We start from the raw sequence: 25,609 nt of genomic DNA on the forward strand, positions 1-25,609 counted from the left end.
CCAGGAGGTTGTTTCATGTAAACTTCTTCTTCCAGAATGCCATGAAGGAACGCATTCTGTACATCCAGCTGACGAAGGCTCCATCCCTGGAAACAACAATTGACAAGACAAGGTGAATTGTTGCAGCTTTTACAACCGGACTGAAGGTGTCCTCACGGTCTATGCCATAACGCTTTTTAAAGCCTTTCGCAACAAGTCTAGCTTTGTACCTATCTATAATTCCATCAGATTTTCTCTTGATTCTGAATACCCATTTGCAGTCAATCAAGTTTTTACCTTGCTGTGGGGGAACGAGGTGCTAAGTCTTATTTCTCTTAAGAACCATGTATTCTTCATCCATGGCCTTTTTCCACCTTGCATCACCAAGAGCTTCCTCAGGCGTATTCAGTTCTCCTGTAGAACATGCTAGTCCAAACTTGAGTACATGTTTGTAATTAACAGGTTTAATTACCCCTTTTTTAAGATGTGTACAAGGTGATCAAGCAGCCGCTGGCGCAGTTTCCGCAGAAGATCGAGTCTGCTTAGGTGTTGCAGTAGCGGACGATCCCGGGGGAGATCCTCTGGCTGATGTGTCAGCCGGATCGTCTGCGGCCGTGTGCGGAGTCGATGGCGAGGTAGATGGCGCAGAACATCCCGGCGTCCCATCATGCACCAATGATGACGCGGGGCCACATAGATCAGCCCTGGAGTCCGCGCCTGGGCCATGCAGGGCAGCACCGGAGTCCGCGCCTGTCTGACGCGGGAGGCGCATGTAGATGCGCACACCATCCAGGAACCGACGCGCTCGCGCCCCGTAGCAGGCCGCCGCGTGTCACCCGCAGATTGGTGCGGGCCGGAGTCCTCTGACCGGTGGGGCGACAGGCGACGCGTGACGGGCTATGAATGGAGACCGCCCATGGAGGAATCTTCTGGTGCATCTGTCCATGCGAGTCCTGCGTCTGTCTGCTACAGAACAGATCCCACGTCGGATTCTCTCGGCTGCTATGCCACAGATCCCGAGGGAGATTTGCTCCCTGGTTGGAGGCACATGAATTGTTGCCCCGTTGGGCTGATTTCTTCAACATTTTCCATCGAATTTTCCTTGCTGTGTTCAGCTGCATCATCACAAAACTCAGGTGCAATATTATGAGGGTTAAGCAAAAGTTGATCATCCAAGTTATTTCCCCCTTGATCAAAACAGGTGAGATTAGGAGGCAAAAGCAGAATCTCTTTCTGAAGAAGGGCACCGACATTAGGATGTAAATCAGTGAATGGAAATTTTGTTTCATCAAAGACTACATCGCGAGATATATAGACATGTTCAGTAGACACGTCAAGACACTTCATGCCCTTATGCTGTGCACTATAACCAAGGAAAACGCATTGCTTTGATCAGAACATAAGCTTGCGCTTGTTATAGGTCCTTAAATTAGGCCAACATGTGCAGCCAAACACACGGAGAGATGTATAATCGGTTTGGTGTGAAGGAGACGTTCCATGGGAGTTTCGTTGTTGATGACACGAGTTGGCAGCATATTAATGATACGAACAGTAGCAAGAAAAGCCTCATCCCAAAACTTGAGAGGCATGGGGGCACCGGCTAGAAGAGCTAGACCGACCTCAACAATGTGTCTATGCTTTCTTTCGTCCGACCCGTTTTGTTGGTGGGTGTGAGGACTGATACGTCTTCGTCGTATCTATAATTTTTGATTGTTCCATGCCAATATTATTCAACTTTCATATACTTTTGGCAATTTTTTATACTATTTTTTGGGACTAACATATTGATCCAGTGCCTGGTGCCAATTCCTGTTTGTTGCATGTTTTATGTTTCGCAGAAACCCAATATCAAACGGAGTCCAAACGGGATAAAAACGGAAGGAGAATTATTTTGGAATATTTGAGTTTTTTTGGGAGGAAGAATCAACATGAGACGATGCCCGAGGTGGCCACGAGGGTGGCCCACGCCACCACTCCAGGTGGGCGCGCCCCCCACCCTTGTGGGCCCCATGTAAGGCTAGGGCTGCAAGAAAAGCTCGAGGCTCGTGAGCCGCTCGAGATCGACTCGTTTTTCGACTCGACTCGAGATCGACTCGAAAAGAAACAAGCTGAGTTTGACCACTTTATGTAGCTCGACCTAGAAATGAGCCGATCTTGAGTCAATGTTGGCTCGCTCGATTTTAGCTCGATAGCTCGACAAAATATCATTATGTTAAATGATCATGCCATACATTAAATGAAAATAAGATAATTTATTGCCATATATGTTGTCCATAATTTTTCTTCATTTTATTTACCAATGAACATGGAAACTTAATTAAGTGTAGAGAAGATTTAGGCCTAATTAGGGCACGTGGTCGACTATGTGTTAAATATTCTATATTTTTTGCAAAGGTTCCCAACATACTCACCTTAATTTTTTTTGTTTTTCATCCATAGATTTATAATTTTTTCCATATCATTTAGCTCGAAACTAGCTCGAGATCGACTCGAGATCGTTACAAGCTGAGCACGAGTCATGTTCTACAGCTCGGTCATGAGCTTCAGTCAGTTTGAGCTCGCTCGAATTTTCATATGAGTTGAGCTGAGCCAACTTCAAACTCGCTCGAACTCGACTCATTTGCAGCCCTATGTAAGGCGGTTGATGCTCTACTTTGGTCGCAAGAAAGCTAATTTTTGGAAAAAATATCTGGGCGAAGGTTTCAATCCAATCGGAGTTATGGATCTCCTGATATAAAAGAAATGGTGCCAGGGCAGAATTTGGGAATGCAGAAACAGAGAGAGACTGAGAGATAGATCCAATCTCGGAGGGGCTCTCGCCCCTCCCATGCCATGGGAGCCAAGGACCAGAGGGCAAACCCTTCTCCCATTTAGGGAGAAGGTCAAGAAAGAACAAGAAGAAGAAGGGGGACTCTCTCCCCCTTGCTTCCGGTGGCGCCGGAACGCCGCTGGGGGCCATCATCATCACCGCGATCTACACCAACACCTCCGCCATCTTCACCAACATCTCCATCACATTCCACCTTCTATATTCAGCGGTCCACCATTGTACCCTCTACTTAAACATGGTGCTTTATGCTTCATATTATTATCCAATGATGTGTTGCCATCCTATGATGTCTGAGTAGATTTTCGTTGTCCTACCGGTGATTGATGAATTGCTATGATTGGTTTAATTTGCTTGTGGTTATGATGATGTCCTATTGTGCCCTCCGTGTCGCGCAAGCGTGAGGTATTCCCGTTGTAGTGTGTTGCAATACGTTCATGATTTGCTTATATTGGGTTGCTTGAGTGACAGAAGCATAAACCCGAGTAAGGGGGTTGTGGCGTATGGGATAAAGGGGACTTGATGCTTTAATGCTATGGTTGGGTTTTACCTTAATGATCTTTAGTAGTTGCGGATGCTTGCTAGAGTTTCAATCATAAGTGCATATGATCCAAGAAGAGAAAGTATGTTAGCTTATGCCTCTCCCACATAAAACTTGCTACCGGTCTAGTAAAGTAGTCAATTGCTTAGGGACAATTTCACAACTCCTACCACCACTTTTCCACACTCGCTATATTTACGTTATTGCTTCTTTATCTAAACAGCCCCTAGCTTTTATTTACGTGTTCTTTATGATCTTGCAAACCTATTCAACAATACCTATAATGTAGTTCTAGTTTCATACTTGTTCTTGGTAAAGCAAACACTAAGCGTGCATAGAGTCATATCAGTGGCAGATAGGACTTGAAAGAATATTTGTTCTACCTTTAGCTCCTCATTGGGTTCGACACTCTTACTTATCGAAAGAGGCTACAATTATCCCCTACACTTGTGGGTTATCAAGACCTTTTTCTGGCGTCGTTGCCGAGGAGTCATAGCGTGGGGTGAATATTCTCGTGTGTGCTTGTTTGCTTTATCACTAAGTAATTTTTATTTGCTGTTCTAAGTTGTTCTGTATCTTTAGTTATGGATATGGAACACGAAATACCAAAAAAAAAATAGGTGTACTTGCTGCACATGGAGATGGGGAACCTCCTAAAACCCTCTATGTCATTATGTGAAAGAAATTATGTACTACTTTGATAATCCTGAGAAAACCCCATTCAATTATTTTATGGGAGACACGTTGGATCAACGTGAATACTTTAGGGATTATCGCTTGACACAAAAAGGGAAACTATTATGGGATCAAATTTATATGTTGTATTGGTATGCTAGGCAACTATGCTTGAGATATGATTATACTTGTTGCTCTAGGATGAAGGCTCCACACCTTCCATTTTCATGCAAATTCAATGATAATAAAACCTTAGCCTCTTATGCTAATGGTAGATATGATTACTATGATGTGGAACAAATAGAAGAATTTGTTGCTTTTATGGGTGCTTATGAGATTGAATCTATGTTTAAAGAGTTTGATGATTTTGATGATTCAGTTTATAGACCTGAAATTTTTGCTATACTTAGATATTGCTATGAAAATTATGAATAAAATTCCAATATTGATGCGCTTATTGAGAAAGTCTCCGCTGTCCAAGAAGAGACTAATATTTTGCAGGAAGCTATGGAAGAAGAAATTGATGAAACTATGAGCTCATTGGATGAAAAAGATGATGAGGAGAGCGAAGAACAAAAGCAGGAAGAGCGGATTAGCTACCCGTGGCCACCTTCTAATGAGAGTAACTCTTCAACTCATACATTGTTTAATTTTCTTTCATGCTTACCGAAGGATGATTGCTATGATTCCTTTAATTCGTTTGAAATATCCTTTTTTGAAGATGCTTGTGGCCAAGATGCCAATATGAATTATGCTTATGGAGATGAACTTGCTATAGTTCCTTATGTTAAACATGAAATTTTTGCTATTGCACCCATGCATGATAGTCCTATTATCTTTTTGAATTCTCCAAACAACACTATATCGAAGAAGTTTGTGCTTATTAAGGATTATATTGATGGGTTGCCTTTTATCATTGCACATGATGATTTTGATAGATGTAATATGCATGTGCTTTCTGCTCCTACTTGCAATTATTATGAGAGAGGAACTATATCTTCACCTCTCTATGTTTCCAATATGATGAAATTGCAAGAAAGTACTTATACTATGCATTGGCCTTTACTTGGAAGATTGCTCGAAGCATCTTACCTCGATAGAGTCGACGGGTGCGTGTTTATATAGCAGGGGCCAACCCTGGATATGCATACATCGGTTGAGTACAACTTGGAGAACAAGAGAGGAGGAGATAAGATGCAGGTAGTTGTGCTACGGGATTCCAACAAGTTAAACCGTACAACTATCCTGACAGACTAGCTAACCTCCTAGAGATAAACATCCTCTTAACCAAGTTATGCGTGTGCAAATATCCGGTGTTTAACACTTGCATCTGTTTATTCCTGTTGATGTGACGTGAAAGTTTGGAGTGACAGTCTACGTCTTCTCCCTTTCTCGTAGTGATTGTTGGAGATTCTGATGTTGGGAAGTTTCAGTATATTGGTTCTTTGTACTACTCCTACTGCTTATCTTCTGATGCGAAGTCTCTGAATTTTTGTACCGGAATCCTGAAATCTGTAGTGTCTTTGTGTTTGTTTCAAGTCTCAAGTACGTACTATTATGCATCATATCCCATGATTGTTCTCACTTGTCTACCATTTCCCATGGTTTTCCCGACTTGCCCATTAGCTGAATCATAATCAGTTCATGGATAAGATTCTACATTTTCTTATTTTGGTTCTGGATCCGATTCCTTGTTGTGATCTGCACTACTTTTGACCATTTTTTTCCTTGGCAGCAATTCTGGTCGTCCTCTGTGGCAGTTGCTCTTGGTTGTGTTAAGTTTTTTTGTTGGGATTTTGTCTATTGTCAGCGGTTGCTTTTGGTTATGTTAGTACAGTGGGTCTTTGTATTTTGTCAGAAGTTGGGATCTTAGATCTCAATGTCTGTTGTCGAACTGTTGAAAGGAAATGGTATAAGGCTAATATATGTCTTCCTTCGTGTTAATCCTGTTTATGTGTTCCTCTGACTGGTCGGTGCTCTACACTGTCATGCGATAGTTTCTGAATTTTGGGAGCGTTTTGAGGTTTCTGTCAGGAACAGAGCCCTTGCAGTTGTTGGATAAGCTCTCCTCCATGTGATTGTTCCGACTGAATCTTAATCAATCAAAGGTGATGGTCTACTGTTTTTTCACTTGTGGGATGCACCGCTGGATAAAAAAGAAGGTGGTGAGAGTTGCCTGCAAGTTTCTTTAACGAAAGTTTTTCTGAAGCATATGTGCATATCACACGTGAGGGGTGAGTTTGAGGAAGAAGGTGAGACACACACACACACACACACAGAGAGAGAGAGAGAGAGAGAGACACACACACACACACACACACACACAGAGAGAGAGAGAGAGAGAGAGACACACACACACACACACACACACACAGAGAGAGAGAGAGAGAGAGAGAGAGAGAGAGAGAGAGGTGGTATTCAGAATGCCACTTCCTCATTCATGCCGTTCTCTCTAATCTGAGTAGCTAAGTACACGCTCTCTTGGACTAAGCTGGGACATCTGCCTCACACAGATGGGCTAGAAGCGCGCACACACGTACGGCCCAAGGCCACTGCTGTCCAACTGCATGACACGGTACTTGAAGATGTGACACTGTTTTTCACTAAAGAAAAGAAAAGAAGGTCTGACACTCTGGACGGCTTGTACTTGGATCGGATGCAGAATATCCTGTCTGGATAGATGATTGAGGGCCTTTGCCCGTTGTAATGAATCATACCGAAGTTCCCATTCCAACTTGGTTCAGTTCTTCATGGGGACTGCATCGACTTCGGGAACTGGCCCTTGGTGCACATGGCATAACGATCCAATGATCTCAACCAAAGTTGCATTTCCCTTAAGTGCTCATAGATCCTCCTGTATGCCTCCAATGCCTAGTATTGCCTGAGTTTCAACTCCAATCACTTGCGGCCATTTTGAGGTAGTCTGGCATCTCGGAATGAACTCGCCAAGATGATAGTCTTATCAACAACAAACAAAAGTATACAAAACTAAAAGAAATAGAAAACGGCATAGAACCACCACATTGTGAACAAATCCTAAAAACCCAAATGAACATGCGATCAAATCGGATCCTAAACTATGAGACCAATCAATGCGGTTAGGCAACCACCCACTCTAGCAACGTATCAAATCAAATTGGCTACGAACTAGTGTAATTCACAAAATTCCAAGACCTTTGTATATATTGGCATATGGTGGTGCTGGGAGTGGGATAATGCTTTGTTTGTTGTGTTAGTAAATGCATGCACATACTCGCATTGCAAGTGAAGAGGTACATGACCACCATTTAAAGGCTGAGAGCAATGTGTATTGGAAGCCCTGGAATGTCACCAATTAATTGCTATTGTGTTTTGCTTGGCGTTGTCCAGAGTTTTTATTTCCCTATCGTGTGCTTCATCAAATTGGAAGTTATTTCTGGCATATGGGAGTCCCATGTTTACATTGCTTTATTTTCTAGTTGTTATACTTTAGTCAATGAAGCGTTACACAGTAGAGATGGTCAATAGCTGATGGCGCCCGACCCGCTCCCAACCCAGGCTCTCGCTAGGGTTCTCCTCCTCACCTCCCGCCGCCGTCGGCCGTCCTACCGCCCCTGCGCCGCCGCAGACCGCCGATTGCCCAGGCCTGGCCCGGCCCCTCCCTACCCTCCCGGATCCACCCTCGCGCCGCCTTCCCGGGAGGTGGCCGGGGCGGCGTGCCTCCCGCTTCTTCCTCGGCGGCCCACCTCCCCTTTCCACCTCTGCCGCCGCGGGCGGCCCACCTCCCCTTTCCACCTCTGCCGCCGCGGGCGGCCGCCCCCGGCGCTGGTCTGGGTGGTGTCGGTGGCAGCGGGACTTCCTGTCCCCCCGCGCCCGTTTCCCCATCCCGGGGCAGGGGACGACAGAGGTGTTCGTCGGTTTGGCTGTGGTCCGGCGACCCAGTGGCGGTGGCCGGCGGCGGGCGAGGTGGCGGCGTGCTCCTCGATGGCGGGGCAGCTTAGTGGCACGGGGTGGTCGGCAGCGCGCCCCCAGCTTAGATTTGGGCCCCGCGGGCCCCATCTGTGTCCTAGCGGGCCAACCCGGGTGCGGCTTCGTTGTCTTCTGCGCGGTGGGGAGGAGGAGCAGCTCGGATCGGGGCGTCGATGCCGACAGCGTGCCTATTACAACGCGAATGTGGGAGCTTTACGGGCCTATGAGGGCCCGACCTATGGGCCCATGGGCCTGGTATGCTCCTACTATTGCGTCCGGTCGGCTACCGTCGTTGACGGTGGAGGTTGAGCCCTCCCGCGTGCTGACGGTGCTGCTGCCTCTAGTCCCGGCTCCTCGTCTTTGGTGTGCAGACCTCACTTCGTGGTGCCGTGGTGAGACCATGTTGGCGTAGGGTGATGGTCGGTTTGGTGGCGGGCTCTGGAGCGCCCGAGGTGAAGGTTGGGATTATGAGAAATCCAGGTCGGCTTGACCGACACCGACGTGGTGGCTCCTGAGGGTGCCGCCGGACCTTCCTAGAGGGCGTCGGGGGCTATCCTTCCTCTCTCCTCGTCGCGTACCGAGGGAAACCCTTGGCAGCAACATCATCATCGTCACGTCCCTTCTTGGAGGTGTTGATTGGTACCGGCGCTTCGGAGTCTAGGAGCTCGGTGGGAGATTTCCGATGGGCGCAGTGGTCGCCAGGCTTCTTCGTTTTTTTTGTCGATCCGCCATTGTCGGCATTTGTTTCTTTTGTTCTTTCTCTTTCGGTTCTTTTGGGCGTGTCTGTGCTTCTTCCGCCTCAACACCTTCGTTGGTTGTATCAGTTGGTTGCTTTGTAATACAAAGCAGGGGGAAACCCTTTTTCGAAAACAAAGTCAATAGCTCACCATTTTAACGTGATTTTCCATGAGGTAGCTTGATGATTGTTCCACACATGCGGCGGCAATTTCAACACATAAATAAATAATTTTGAAATATTAGTTTTTTTAAAACTAAGAAATTAAGGAAAAATGCTTATAGAGGAATTATTAAATCATAGGTTTTGTTTATGAAATTACTGTGGGAACTATTGTATTTTTTTCTATGAAGTACACCCTCCAGAGCACCATAGTTTTTGCACCTAAGTCCTCTAATTGAAAATGAACCAATGAACCAAGTCGAACACAAACACGACTATAAGAGTGTGCATCTTTGCACAAATAGTAACACATCATTCTAAATCTGGCTGTCCTTCATAAGATCTACAACCCCAACACAGAATGCAAGGCAAAAATAGCTTTTTGGCTGGACTGGAGTTTTTGAATTTCTTGGTGGAACCATGAAGTATGGGTATAGTCTGAATGATCATGAGTCATCTCCCTTGTTTGGTTTGGTTTATCCATTGCCTAAATCTTAATATGTTGATGAATAAGATTATACATTGTATTGATTTCTCGTTCAGGATCTGATTTTTTCTTGTGATCAGTACTGGTTTTGAACATTTTTGTCTGGCAGTAATTTCTTGGAGCTATCAGGAAAATTCAGTGCTCTGGTCATCTTTTGTCAGGGATTGCTCTTTGTTCTGCTAAGTGCTTTAGGATATTGTCTTTGAGACTTTATATCCTAACATATGGTGTCAAACTGTTGAATAAAATGCTAAATGAAGTGATCCAATTAGTCGCCGAAAGTTTCCTTCAGCAAAGTTCTCTAAAAGTTACAATTCTGAAGCATCTCTGCACAACTGGTGCTTGCACTGGAGCATCCTGGTGGTGGTCAGCCACGTTGCACAAGCTCGCCATTGCATCCACCGCAGGCTGCCTCTTCGCACTAGTAGAAAGGTCACCCAGCGATGTTGACGTTGCTGGTGCAAATTCCATGGTTTGGTGATCACAAATGATTGAGACGTGAGTGCCTTTCGTAGGAAGTAGAAGATGCCCATTAAAAAAATAGAGAAGATGGGAAAAGCAGTTCTGAACCTGTAGTGCAGGAAGATAAATAAATATGGTTTATACAAATCAAATAGGCGGAACCGCTTCCATAGCATAATTGTATTGCGTTGGCTACCTAAGCTAAATCATTTTGTCATGGTAGATCTATTATTTTTGGTCTTACCAGACCTTTTCCCCTTTCTAAACCTATTATTTTTGTTCATACCAAACCTCTTCTCTTATCTTTTGCACCTCCACTTAAGTCGGTACAAAGTGTTAGACTTCCAGTTGAAGAGAATCAGAAAATTGCTCATAAATCTTCCGGGATGCCTCCAACACCTAGCTAATTATGTTTGAATTCTAACTCTTATAAGTTTCGGCTGTTTCTCCTGCATCTCGAATGAGCTCACTGAGATGACAACCTCACGAACAACAAAAAATAATTCAAGCAAACGGATTCAAAGCCAGATACATACACTAAAATCAAGGTGCCAATGCTCAACAAAAGTCAAAAAGGCTAGTGAATATGTGATAACATTAATCTAAAACTATGAGGCCAATCAAAGCGCATAGGCAACCCACCCCACTACAGCAACATATGAAATCAAAATAGCTATGAATTAGTCTAGATGTCAAGATCCTTGGACCTGTATAGTGGGGTGGTACTTAGGTTGTTGTGTTCTTAAATGAGTGCACTTGTGTGCATTGCGAGTGAAGAGGGACCCAAACTATCATTTAAAGTCGGGCAATGAGACATCCTTGCATGGTGACCAAACTATTGGTTGGGATTTTTTTCGTTGAAATTCAGAGTTTTATGCTGTGCTTTCTCTATTGTGTGTCTTCAAATAAAACTCGCATAAGATCTGGATGGTAGCATTTCAGATCTGGTTGTCCTTTCTATGATTTACAACCCTCAAGCACATGACACATTGCAAAATTAGCCAATGCTTGTGTGATTGCATTTACATAACATCCATGAACATTCTTATTTCATGCTAACTCGGCAGCGCACAGCGAGCTAGTTAGCACTAGGATGATTTGTGTTGGTACCACGGAATGAGATCTTAGTGGTGCAGTAGAGCAACGAGCAAAGGCCAAATCCCATCCTATGGATCCTCCACATTTTTTTAGAAGAAAAAGTAAGATATTTTTGGAAATTATACGTTGACCAATGATGTTCATCTACTAATGAAGTACCAACCACCTCAATTAATAAATGTAAAGGGATTAATGTTCCAACTTATTTTTTCTTCTACCACATAATAATGACAGACTTTCTACATTGTTATTACCACATTACAATCTTCGTAATCAGCTACTAATCCTATTAAAATTAATCTGAGGCGCACCGTCAATCTACCGAGGACCAAGCAATCACACGAGCACGACACCGAAATTTGTTAACGAGGTTCACCATCATGGCTACATCCCGGGCCTGACTACGGGCGCTCCTTCCTATGACACCGCTACAACACCGCACCCCCGCCGCCCGGGCGCCGGCACAATACCGCTGGCTCCCCCGCGTGCCTGTGCTATTATGTTGGCATAGGTTACATTGTGTGTCTACCCCCACTACATATGAGAGGCCTAGGATACAAGTGTCCTACTTGGACACGACTCCATATCCTGTCTACACACCGTACGACTCCATGTCCAACTGTAACCAATATAAGTTGTACAATAATATTCGACACAACTCTAACAAACTCCACCTTGACGAATATTCTTCATCATCTTGGATTCATCCATGCGTGGAATCTTCATGTACATTGGACATGAGATACACCATGAGCACTGCTGCTACTCCCAGACTCCACGTGACTCCACCTGCAACTGTAGTCTCTTCTCGTCTTCTCCACAGTCAACACTCGAGCAAAATTAAGTTCCTCATTACTCTACCTTATGCTCCCAACTTCCGGAGTATCCGTTCAACGTCATCACACACCGATAACTGTTTGCGTGAAAGTAACAACTCACATATTGGACACCACATATGAGAGTTACCTGAACTTTGTGTCACTGCTCTTCCTTGACCGTCTCTCTGAAACTTGAAGGAGTTTCACCGTCGCCCTATGTCACCCTGAGTCAAATTCGCAGTTGTCTCATCCTTTTTCCTGGATAGTCTCTGACATGTCCCACAACCATAACACTCCGCCTTCTTATGTACTTGTCATCCACACTTTGCCATGTGAACTGAACACCACAGAATATACGGCCATGTACTCTCTCATCTTTTAACAATTTCAGACTCTCCGCCACTTTCTCAGATTCTCCATGGTCAACTCCTGTCCATCTTCTGACACCGATAGACCCAGTCACTAACTCGAATCTGGTACTCGTCAACACTGCTTTAGCATCATTGCACAATTTGTCTGACCACATGTCTGACCACTAGCGCCTTGGCCTGTCGCTGTGTCCCGTGCTTACCGCACGCCTCACCGCTATCATCGCATCAAGCCTCTGCTATCCTGGTCGAGTCTCCTGGGTAGCTAGCCCACACTGCCTCAACCCCCACTGCAGAGAACCATCGATCACCGACCGATGCCGAGTATCATGCCTCCATCAGACCACTGATACCCAGTCCGATCCACATGTCTCTCACTATCCCGCTGAAATAGGCTTCGACTCTCTGTCATCTTACGCGGTAGCCCCTCCATCAACACGGAGTGAAATCTTCCACCCGACTCCAGCTCCACCTTCAACATAAATCCATGGTGGTTGTATGAGCCACCCCGCGCCCTGTCGACTCCAAGCTCTCATGTGTACACAACCTTGAATCAACCCCGCGCCTTAGTCTTGTAGAAACCGCACAAGCCCTCAGGCCTGCACCACGTCTTTCCACGCCCTAGAAGTCGGCCACCATCAGCATCACGCTTCTATGTCGTCGTCGCCGAAATCACCGCCATCTTCCGTTTTGACCAACATATCCGTCGATCCGTCAGACAGTCCAGTCCGACCCAGCCGAAATTATCCGGCTGCAACCATGCTCCACCTCGCGTCATGTCCGCCCCGCACATCAGTGCATTGCCTAGACGCCACGTATATTCATGATCCTTCACGACGCACTCCAGACTCTTCCCGAGCCTTATACGCACGCCGCCCTTGCCGCACAAGTCCATCTTCATCAACTTGGCATTCCACCCGAAAGTTCCTGTTGATCTTATATGAACATGTGACGCCGCGTCTCAACACCTCCATGCTGCCATCAGGTACAGCCCATGTATACAAAGCAAAGAAAGTCAAAGCAACATCCCTTGTAGCCTCTTCCGTGTAAAGAACTCCATGTCCATCACACCTGACTACTGTTTTTTTTAGAAAAGGAGGATGACCCCCGGCCTCTGCATCTGGACGATGCATATGACCACTTTATTAATTATTCTCACAAGACTTTACAAAGTAATACAATAGTAAGACTAAAGCCGCCGTTTAAGCAACTCTATCTAGTTGATGAAGGGGCGCAGATAGCCTGGACCTAATACCAAACAGACATCGCAACCAAACCTAACATCTAAGACCTGAGGTCCCATCCAGGACGCCTGCCGGGCATGGGTCTCATCGGTCCGGCGTGCACTCAGAGGCCGCCGCCGCCAACTGCCGCCGCTCCATCTTCAGAACTATACTGATGCATCCACCTTGCTCGGTCTAGCTATCGTCGACGCCACCACGGTGCCCAACGGCACCTCCTCCCTGCGCGCAAACAGCTGAGCACGTCGCGGTCGCCACTGATACACATCAGCACCATGCTGCCAAGTACCACCAGTCGACACAGCTTGAAGTCTTTGGAAGATCTTTCGTGCGTAGCACCTGCATGCCAGGCATGACAAAGCGTAGCACCTGTCGGTCAGGCATGACTTGACATCTCCACCGAAGCTCCGTGCAAGATGAAGCCGCTCCACCTCCAGCCTCTCTGAACGGGACGGGAGCACCCCAGGAAGACACAGCGAAGAGTTGGGCACCACAATCCCCACGAGAGCCGGACCTGCCGACCGCCATGGCGAAGCGACACCACTAAAGAGAGAACCGCTGCCATCAGGAACGCCAAGAACGCGCTGCAGCTGTCCCACATCCCCGCAGACCCAAAGCGGCGCCTTCAAGAAGGTGATGGAGCCGGGCACCGCCGCTGCCCAACCAAAGTTGTGGGTTTTAACCCGGGTGCAGGGGAAGGACGAGGGGGAGGGAGCTGGATCTCGAAGCCGCCTTCAAGAAGGAAACAACGCCTGGAGCGCCGCCGACGTCGTGGCCGCCGCAGCCGGCCAAGAAATTACTCCGATCCAGAGCTCCCAACCCCACATTCGCGCAGACCGCCACCGGATCCGGCCGGACTGACGAGGAGGAAGCAGCAGCACGGGGGCGCCGTCTTCATCTGGCGAAGGAGAGCCGCAAGGGACCCCTCCACGCGGTGCCCGCATCCACCGCCAACTCGCCACCCGCACGGCCGAGTAGACGCTGCCCTCAACTCCGGCGAGCGCCGCCCGCCGCGGGACGCCGCCGCCCTCACCAGCAGAGGCCGCCGCCTCAAACCCTAGGCCCGAGCCCGAGCGGCGTCGCGGCCGAGGGCCTCGCCGCCACCCTCATCGGTGGCCGCGCGGGGGACCCGGGGCCCGTCTCCGGCAGCGGCGAGGGAAGGAATCGAGAAGGGGAGGAGGCGGACGGGGAGGTCGGTGCCCCCGAGTCGCCCTCGAGAGGGGGACGCGAGGGAACGGGCAAAACGCCTTTCTCAACAAATCCCACCTGACTACTGTACAATTGATTTAATATCCATTACTGCTCCTCATCAATGCATCCCGTCGTGGTGTTCTCTGACACTTTTTTTCCACAAAAATCTCAATCTGCCTCTGCGTATTCAGCAGTAGTCTTGCACGCACACGTCACGCACTAATGCACGGCTGGGCAACGCCGCTTTGCCCACACCCAACTTGCACGCTCGATGGGATGCTCCCGTGCCGCGGCGTTGGTGATTCCATATTTCTTATCCTTGTTCTAAATCCGATTCCTTGTGGCCTGCACCGATTTTTACCATTTTTCTGTGACAACAATTGTTGGAGGCTTGGAGCTGTCACGAAAATTCAGTGTTCTTGTCATTTTCAACAGTAAGTTTTTTCTATTGTCAGCAGTGCTTTTGGTTATGTTTACATTGGAATTTTGTATTTTGTCAGCAGTTGGGACCTTAGATTTCAATATTCCGTTACAAAGTGAAGTTTGGTCAGTGACCGTGACTTTGCAGTTATGTGTTGCTAACTTCCTATGTTTACCTGATGAGGACAGCAGTCTGATTACTTGTTTGACATCAACAGCTGGAGATTCTGATGCCGCGAAAATGCACAACTACATTGGTTCTCTGCACACTAACCTTTGGACAACTACACTACTTATCTGATGTGACTTGCAGAGATTTAAGAGAGACAAGTCTCATTGATGCCAGCAGCAATTCAGGTTCGGACCTGTCCATCTTTGGAGTTGCTGATTCTGCAATTTTCCAGCAGCAATTCGGATTCGGACCTGTCCAAAGGTTTGTTTTCTGCCTACCAACCTTTGGACAGAGGTTCTCTATACTTGCCCGGTTTGACCGTTGCTCTTTCGGTGCGGTGCCGTGCTTGCCCTTTGGCGAGCTAACTCTTTGTTTCAGAATGGTTAAGAAGACATTAATAAGATGCAAAAAATCCAAAGCATAATTTCAAGCGTGGAAAATACACAAAGATGAAAAATCCATAGAAGAATTTCAAGCGTAGATATTCAAATGCACCTATTGATTGCTGGAAAAATGATTATATTTGTGATTTTTTCTGGTGGAACTATCAAGTGGCTGGGTGTTTTGAGAAGGAGGACCTGTGAGATTCAGGGACACAGATGACCTGTGAAAAGTCGACGATGCAGGAGCATGTTTGTCAGAAGCAAAAGAGAGAAAAGCCAAACTTTTACTACGGTGGCAAAAATAGTAATTCTGTGTTGCAAACTAGGTGGCGGTAAGCTGCTTTAGTAGCATACTACTGTGTTCGCTTGTGACTGACATAGTCGCGAGTTGGATCTTCGATTGGACCGCAGCTGGTACGTACAGTAGCTGGCATTACAACATTAATACTCCTTTCATTCAGTTCTACATGTCTCCATTGAATTTAAATTCTTATTTTGACTACCAAGTATGAGGCATGAACTGGAGCAGATGCCCAGATTATCCGAATCTCCATTGAGCTCTTATGGCTACTCCGCACTAGCTATTAAGTTGCAGAGGTAGACATGATGAGAAATGCAAAAGAGATCTTATATAAATCTTTCACTACCGACCGAAGGGGCTTTTTAATGTGGACCGGATGCCCAAATCTTCATATGCTCCATTTCGATCTTACTATCGGTTACTAACTACCACGTGACTGGAATACCCTTGAGGGTTATAGCCAAATTGCTCACAATTCTTCCTCTATGCCTCCAATGCCTAGTTTTGCCTGAGTTCCATCTCCAATCACTTTCAGCCGTTTGAAGCAGCCTGACATCTCAAATGAACTCACCAACATGGTCGTCTTTATCACCAACGAGCACAAAATAAATAAATAATAGATAAGGACTGGACTTAGCTAGGACCACCACAAATAAGACACTGATTGTTAACAAATCCTAAAAACCAAGTGAACATGCAATCAAATTGGATCCTAACTTTCAGACCAATTTATATGATTAGGCAGCCCAGTCACCCACTCTAGCAACATATCAAATGAAACTCACAATGAATCACTGTAAATCGCAAACTCCCAAGACATTTATATTGACATATGGTGATAGTGGGAGTTGGATGATGCTTTGGTTGTTCTGTTAGTGAATACGTGCATGTACTCACGTTGCAAAGTGAAGACGGACACATACAACAGTTAAAGGCTATGGTTGATGGGTATTTAAAGCTTTGCAGCGTCGCCAATTGATTGGGATTTGGTTTTGCTTGGCACCATCCAGAGTTTTCATGACATGCTTTCCCTATTATGTGCTCTTTGGTTATGTTTTTATATTCTTGGGTGATTTTGTCCTTCAAGATATTTGATCTCAACATCAGCTGTAAAAAATGTTGAAAGGAAGACTCGGTTGTCTTGCTTCGCATTAACCTTGCTCCTGGATGTGTTCTCTGTCTACTTGCGAAAGTTTCCGAATAGTCGGAGTAACATTAAGATGTTTGTCAGTAACCGTGCACGACCTGGCCGTGCCTCGCGCGCGCACGTCCGCTTGAGGCGTGCCTCTGTCCCTACTAGCTGTCGTTGCCGCACCGTGTCGTTGCTCACCTGCCTAATGCCTTGGCCGCTCCCCTGCGCGCGTGTCGCACCACAGCCGACGTTCGCCCCCCTGCTGCTCGACGCACCTCGCCGCCAGCTTCGATGCCCCGGTGCCTCCACTGGTCTGGGCGGGCGCCCAAACGGGCAGCCTCACCCGCAGCCATTAAACCCGCCCCGTTAAGCCCCCAGGTGCCTATGACAAAGGGGGCCCATGCCCCTGAAACATTTAAAAAAAAGAGATTAAATAATAATAATATTATTATTAATTAATTAATTAAAGAGTTAATTAAATTAATTAACCTGTGTTAGTTAATCTGTTAGGTTAGTAAGATAGTATATGACAAGGGGGACCCACCCCCTTTTGACCAGTCAAAGTCTGACTGGTCAACTGGGACCCTTGGACCCACATGTCAGTTTGACTAGGTCAACTGACCAGTTGACTGCTAACATCACCCTGGCATCATGCTGACATCGTAATTACATTTTCGAATTAAATTAATAATAATAATTTAGAAAATGTTTTAAAAACTTTAAAAATTAATATAAAATAAACCGTACCTCGGATGAAAATACTTTATACATGAAAGTTGCTCAGAACGACGAGACAAATCTGGATACGTAGCCCGTTTGTTTGCCACACACCCCTAGCATGGCGAAGACGCAACTTTCCCCCTCCGGTTCATGTGTCCGAAAACATGAAACACCGGGGATACTTTCCCGGATGTTTCCCCCTTCGCGGTATCACCTCCTAACGCGTTAGGGCATACCTAGCACCGCGTATTGCCATGTTATGCTTTGTGATGCTTTGATTGCTCTATTATTTATTGTGTTCCCCCTCCATTACTTCTTTCCGGTAGACCCCGAGACTGCCGGCGACCCCCAATTCGACTACGGAGTTGACGACCCCTCCTTCTTGCCAGAGCAACCAGGCAAGCCCCCCCCCCTTGATCACTAGATATCGCCTATTCTTCTCTATACTGCTTGCATTAGAGTAGTGTAACATGTTACTGTTCGGTTACTCCTATTCTGTTGCATAGCCTGTCATTGTTGCTACAGTCATTGATACCTTACCCGCAATCCTAAATGCCTAGTATAGGATGCTAGTTCATCATCATTGGTCCTACATTCTTGTCAGTCTGCCTTGCTATACTATCGGGCCGTGATCACTCGGGAGGTGATCACGGGTATATACTATACATACATATCCTATACAGATGGTGACTAAAGTCGGGTCAGCTCGTTGAGTACCCGCAAGTGGTTCCGATGTGGGGGCTACAAGGACAGGTGGCTCCATCCCGGTATAGGTTGGCCTGGGTTCCCGACAGCCCCTGACTGTTACTTTGTGGCGGAGCGACAGGACAGGTTGAGACCACCTAGGAGATAGGTGGGCCTGGCCCTAGTCGGTGTTCGCGGATACTTAACACGCTTAACGAGATCTTGGTATTTGATCTGAGTCTGGCTACTGGCCTATACGCACTAACCAACTACGCGGGAACAGTTATGGGCACTCGACGTCGTGGTATCAGCCGAAGCCTTCTTGACGTCAGCGACGGAGCGGCGCGCGCCGGATTGGACTGGAACGCCTGCTCTTGTATTAGGGAGGCTAGGTCTGCTTCCGGCCGCCCTCGCAACGTGCAGGTGTGCAATGGGCGATGGGCCTAGACCCCTGCGCGCATAGGATTTAGACCGGCGTGTTGACCTCTCTGTTGTGCCTAGGTGGGGCTGCGACGTGTTGATCTTCCGAGGCCGGGCATGACCCAGGAAAGTGTGTCCGGCCAAATGGGATCGAGCGTGTTGGGTTATGTGGTGCACCCCTGCAGGGAAATTAATCTATTCGAATAGCCGTGATCTTCGGTAACAGGACGACTTGGAGTTGTACCTTGACCTTATGACAACTAGAACCAGATACTTAATAAAAACATCCAGATAAGTTCCACAGACAACCCGGTGATCGCTTTTCCACAGGGCGACGAGGGGAGGATCGCCGGGTAGGATTATGCTATGCGATGCTACTTGGAGTTATTCAATCTACTCTCTTCTACATGCTGCAAGATGGAGGTGGCCAGAAGCGTAGTCTTCGACAGGATTAGCTATCCCCCTCTTATTCTGGCATTCTGCAGTTCAGTCCACCGATATGGCCCTTTACACATATACCCATGCATATGTAGTGTAGCTTCTTGCTTGTGAGTACTTTGGATGAGTACTCACGGTTGCTTTTCTCCCTCTTTTCCCGTTTCCCTTCTACCTGGTTGTCGCAACCAGACGTTGGAGCCCAGGAGCCAGATGCCACCGTCGACGACGACTACTACACTGGAGGCGCCTACTACTACGTGCAGGTTGCTGACGACGACCAGGAGTAGTTAGGAGGATCCCAGGCAGGAGGCCTGCGCCTCTTTCGGTCTGTATCCCAGTTTGTGCTAGCCTTCTTAAGGCAATTTGTTTAACTTATGTGTGTACTAAGATATTGTTGCTTCCGCTGACTCGTCTATGATCGAGCACTTGTATTCGAGCCCTCGAGGCCCCTGGCTTGTATTATGATGCTTGTATGACTTATTTTACTTTTAGAGTTGTGTTGTGATATCTTCCCGTGAGTCCCTGATCTTGATCATACACGTTTGCGTGTATGATTAGTGTACGATTGAATCGGGGGCGTCACAAGTTGGTATCAGAGCCAGGTTGCCTGTAGGAATCCCCCCTCCACACTCCTTGGCCGAAGTCGAGTCTATTTATTACAAAACTTTTACTAACTTGGCTATGTGCCTTACGGGCCCACGTCGCCATTGGGTGGTCTTAGGATCTTTTACTCCTCGATCTTTACTCTGGGACTCTGAGCTCTCTTCTATTCGGGTTAAATGATTTTGCTAAACACAAAACTAACTTTAGGTTCTCGAAAGTACTTTCTCCCGGAGAGCCCCTCACTTCAGATGATCGCCTGCCGCACTAGAAGATTCCGAAGTTACTCTACGATGTTCTCTCGAGTCCTTGTGCCATTGCATTTGCGAATTCCTTCCACCGTCAACCCCTATGAAAACTGCATAGACTTTCCATTCTTACCATCATTCCCCGTTGATCTTGTTATTACAAGATGTCCCAAAGTATTCTCTGTTGTCCCGAGAATCCTTTGAGCTTACTGCCTTGCAGTTCTTTACCACATGAATACCCCTACGGATAATTCGTCTCACTTATCGAGTATCTGTTCGTCCACAGTTGATTCCTGTATTTCACAAAAGTCCTCGAAATACCATTCGTTCTTCTAGAAATCCTTGACATCCTAATGCTCTTGAAATTCTTGCTTACTAACATTATGATTAATCCCATAATTCTTGTAATCATATTGGCCTTCATTGTCACTATCATTTTGAGTCCGCCGATTCAATATGCTGCGGATGCTTGCAATCCTCAGGATTTATCCTTACGGCTCAGACGTCATTTTAAACTCGAGCTGGATCTCGACCAATCAAATTGCTGTTGATTATTCCCCTAAGCCTACTCGGCTTATCCATCCTTAATCAGAGCGCTTGTTCCTGATCCCTTGAATTGGAAATCTTAATTCCTTTGCCTCTGAGCTTTGAACTAGTCAGTTGTTTCTATAATCCAAAGCCCTTGCTTTGTTTCATCCTCTGGTCGTGTGCCGACGCCCACATCAGCCCTATTATGGATCGTCAGATCCTTTGTTGAATTATCATCCGACAGTGTCCTTCATATACAAAAATCTCAAAAAGTTCTTTCTTTGATACGTATTGCCATTCGTAAATCATATTCTTCGATTTGGCCAACCATGCTCTGCTTTCGAGCTGGTGATAATTACTCTCGAAGCTTGTGGTATATGTTTCTAAGATGCCCTAATCGGTTGAACCTATGCCTTTCTTAATCTATGTGAACCTGAAAGTTTTTCAAGGTTCATACTCCCCTGGTAATTCACCAAGTAGGTCTTCGCACTCAAATCACTTTAATAGAGCAGTGAATGAAAGGTCATGCATTGGAGAAGTGGGAGTCGACCTTGAACCTCGTGTTCATGCCCATGGACACGATGTAGATCTTATCATTAAAGCTTCTCTTAAATTAATTATTCCTTTGGTATAAGTTCATCTTATATCTGGGATTTGGCCTTTTGCAATCGTGGTTTCGACCATGTTCTCGTTTAAATACCATTTCTCGTGCAAGTTTTAGCACTTGTGTTCCGCAGAGCAATACCCAAGTCCAACCTCTACTTTGATCTGTCTTCGAGTATTCCCCTATGGTATCTCGAGAATATCACGGAACTACATAACTTCTTATGAGTTCTTCCTGAACTATTATTTCTCACTGATTCCAATTTTCCATCGGTTCTGAGTTGTTAAACACTCAAGGACACCGATAACTGAACAGAGTCCGCATTATGGTTCAACAACTCTTAGTAATCTTCATTACCTATAAGTCTGTACCCGATCATGTCATTCCTAGCCTATTTGGCTATATCATTATCGTGATGATTTTAACTGTGCTACCTGGTCCTTAATCCCGAAGCACAACTTTCGATGTGAGCTAAGCTTTCGTCGATCTTTCTCGTCATATCATTTCGCCTTGAACACCAAGCTTGATTTTGAGTTTGTGTCGTACCCATGGTTCTAATAACCTTTTGCTTCATAATTCCCTTGACTTGATTTCATCGCTGACCGATTACATCTTCATGAAATCTCTCTAGAAATATGTCATGATCATAATCAGCATTCTGAGCTCTTCCAGGATATCAATTGAATTCATGATAACAAATACCATCCTTGCCCTCGATGATTTGTGTTATCATCGACCACTTTATTGCCTTTCGTTCAACACAAACTTGTTCGTGTTTTGTGTTATACCTTGAGTTCCTTGCTATCAAGCATTTGCTCTTCTTTACCTTGGAGTATTACCATCTGTTATGTCAGGAATGTCGTGAGAATTTCACAACCTCTCAAGAAATTCTTGATATAGTAATACTTCTCACCATCACCATTCCTTCTTGGTCCCCGTGTTGTTTCCAACCGATAAACCGACAATTGAACTTGGATGTGCGAATTCTAAACTTCTAGCGACCCTATTGCTTTGAAGTTAATGGTCTATATTTCATTCTTAGACCATTGGTTATCGAATCACCATTCTAAGCATTGATCTTGCTGCCTAAGGTCATATTTCGGGCACACCTTTCAACTAATGATTGATGGTGTATGTTTTCCTCGAGCATACACCATTATATCATTTGAATTGAGAATTGTCATCTTCTTGTTCACCTTATTGTGGAAATACATCCATTTGGAATTTTCGATAAATTGTCGCTGAGCCCATCAGCCACCTTCTCATCCCCTCCTTGGTTTAATGATGAACTATTGCTTCAGGAACCCGCTCCCATAGTTCATTTCCCGAGAATCTTGCAATGTCATTTCGTCGATTTGTGCTGCACCTTTTCCTCGTGGACACCCTGAGTCTGAGGTATCATGACACCAATCGGATCTGAATCTCGGTCAGATATGATGGTTGGGACAACTTTCCAAGAGTTATGATGTTGGTCCTTTGATGACCCGGTAACAAGATGTCATGCCTAGCACCCCCCACCTCTGGCTGGAGGACCTATCATTATAATTTCTTTTGCAAGGATAACCATTCTTCTTGGAGGAAATTGTAGGAGTTATTTTATAAGTTTCTCCCTTGATTGAAACACCATATCATTGCTACCTCGAAGCATGACTATGATACCCCGCTCATCAACAAGAACATTGGAGGCGCAATGCTAAATGTTTCCTGCTCAATTATCCAAACACCATTGTATGGTAATGTCATAAAATTTCTCTCCCCTTACCTAAATGGTTTTCTACTTTCTATCCTGTCATGGATATCATGCTCCGCTTGTCCTTGGGAAGGATATACCCCCGAAATATGTGTGTATACACATTTTCCCTTCCATTGTTCTGTTTAAACCTGATAACCACTTTTCCTTTCCATTGGTTTGTTTAAACCTTCTTGTGTTCTATATTATATAAGCAGTAACATTTCCCTGCTTATGTAAACACCTTGTTGTACAATTCTGTCAACAGGACCCTGTTACTATTCATGATGACATTCTGGTAACCACCGATGGACGAGAACTTTGCCTATTGGTCCGCCTCGTTCAACGAGCAGGAAAATGGTTCTCTTCGTCCCTCGCCCTTGGTACCGCCGTTGTTGCCGACATAATCGACATGCTACATTCTGACCCGCCTTGCTATCTTGACCATGCAAGAAGTCACCGCTCCTCCTACTTTTAACCCACATGGTGGCCCCATAACCCACGGTTCCACAGGATCAAAACCTGACTCTCTTGTACATCCTTGATACCGAAGTACCCTTTGCACTTAGCTTCGTATGTAATTCACGAGTCACCGTCCTACAGATGATCTACTCTGGTATCAGACACAATACTTATTCTTGTTGCTCTGGACCCGTTTCACACTTTGTTTCAGGCAACAAACGATTGCCTACCTACTTGAAACTTCCCATGATACCTCCTTACTTTGCTCTCGATATTTTCTTAAGTTTCAAATTGAGAGTTACTTTCCGCCATCTTCCCCGATGTTATCGACCAGATAGTCAACCTTGCAGAGACCCGTTCTTCCGGAATACCCTCTTATTCTGTCGTAAGTACGATGGGTATCTTGAAGGAAGGATGTCGGCTTCATCATGATGACTGAAGCATAGGAATAAAGACTTCAATGTAATGGATCGACCTCTTCAAGAAGAGCAACCAAGGCCGAGAAGATCCATTTTCGTAACTAGACCTTCCCCCCTCTCTACGTCTTAAATCTCGGGACGAGATTTCTTGTAGTGGAGGAGAATTGTGACGCCCGGGTAATCAACCTACAGTAACCCTCTGGTAATGATGCCACATCACCATGATTACCATTGCTAATCTCGTGTTAGTTCAGAACCGATCCAAATTCAAATTTCAATTGAAGTCCAACAATAAAAGTTTTCAATTATCAAATCTAAAATGTTCAAATTGTAGCAAATAAATCATAGATGATTATGGTGAAGGAAACACACTTTTAAAGAATGCATAAATATTTTAAATTGAGTTAAAATAGAAAAGAAAACAAATAATAAAAAAAACAGACAGGTAAGAAAGAGAAAAGAAACACCCCCCACCCCCCCCGCTGGACCACCCGGCCCAGCCAACGGCCTACCAGGCCGGCCCACCCCATCGCCTTAACCCCTGCCCCCCTGAAACCCTAACGCCCCACTCCCCCACTTTCCCCTCATGTCGCCACTCCCTCTCCTCCCTCGCGATCCAATCTGGATCGAGGAGAACCCCCCCACTCACTCATCCCTCACGCCCCCCTGATCTGGATCGGGGCTCAACCCCGACGATTCCCGCCGCCGAGCTTCATCGCCGGATTTGCCGACTCGCGCCCCCATCCTCCTCCCCAGCGGCCTCCACCTCGTCGTGCCGGACTGCCTCGACTCCGCCGTCCCTTCTTGTTCCCGGATGGATCCAGCTGCATCCACGCGTCCCCGCGCCATCGCACTCGCCCCCGACGGCGCCGCCTGGTGCCGCCCTCGCCCCGTCGCTGGACCTCGCCGAACGCCTCGTCCTCGCCGCCCCCTCCCGGCCATCTTCCTCACCCTCCGGCACAGCGCCCGTCTTCCCCGAGCTTCGCAGGATGTCGTGCTCGTCGCACCGCCGTCAACCGCCGCCGCCTGGAACCATCATCCTCATCCCCACCTCATCGGACGGCCTCGACCTCCTCCGGCTTCACCGAGCCCTCCACGAGCTTCGCAGTGAGCCTCTCCGACGACCTCCTACCTCCCCCCTCAATCTCGTTGTCGTAACCGCCGTCCATGTCCTCCCGTTGCCGCGCCCGGTGCCCCGCTTCGTGCACGACCTGGCCGTGCCTCGCGCGCGCACGTCCGCTTGAGGTGTGCCTCTGTCCCTACTAGCTGTCGTTGCCACACCGTGTCGTTGCTCACCTGCCTAATGCCTTGGCCGCTCCCCTGCGCGCGTGTCGCACCACAGCCGACGTTCGCCCCCCTGCTGCCCGACGCACCTCGCCGCCAGCTTCGATGCCCCGGTGCCTCCACTGGTCTGGGCGGGCGCCCAAATGGGCAGCCTCGCCCACAGCCATTAAACCCGCCCCGTTAAGCCCCCAGGTGCCTATGACAAAGGGGGCCCATGCCCCTGAAACATTATAAAAAAAGAGATTAAATAATAATAATAATATTATTAATTAATTAATTAAAGAGTTAATTAAATTAATTAACCTGTGTTAGTTAAATTGATAACCTAATTAGTCTATTTAATCTGTTAGGTTAGTAAGATAGTATATGATAAGGGGGGCCCACCCCCTTTTGACCAGTCAAAGTTTGACTGGTCAACTGGGACCCCTTGGACCCACATGTCAGTTTGACTAGGTCAACTGACCAGTTGACTGCTAACATCACCCTGGCATCATGCTGACATCATAATTACATTTTCGAATTAAATTAATAA

The sequence above is a fragment of the Triticum aestivum genome, chromosome 5B (assembly GCF_018294505.1).
Source record: "Triticum aestivum cultivar Chinese Spring chromosome 5B, IWGSC CS RefSeq v2.1, whole genome shotgun sequence".
Taxonomy (NCBI): domain Eukaryota; kingdom Viridiplantae; phylum Streptophyta; class Magnoliopsida; order Poales; family Poaceae; genus Triticum; species Triticum aestivum.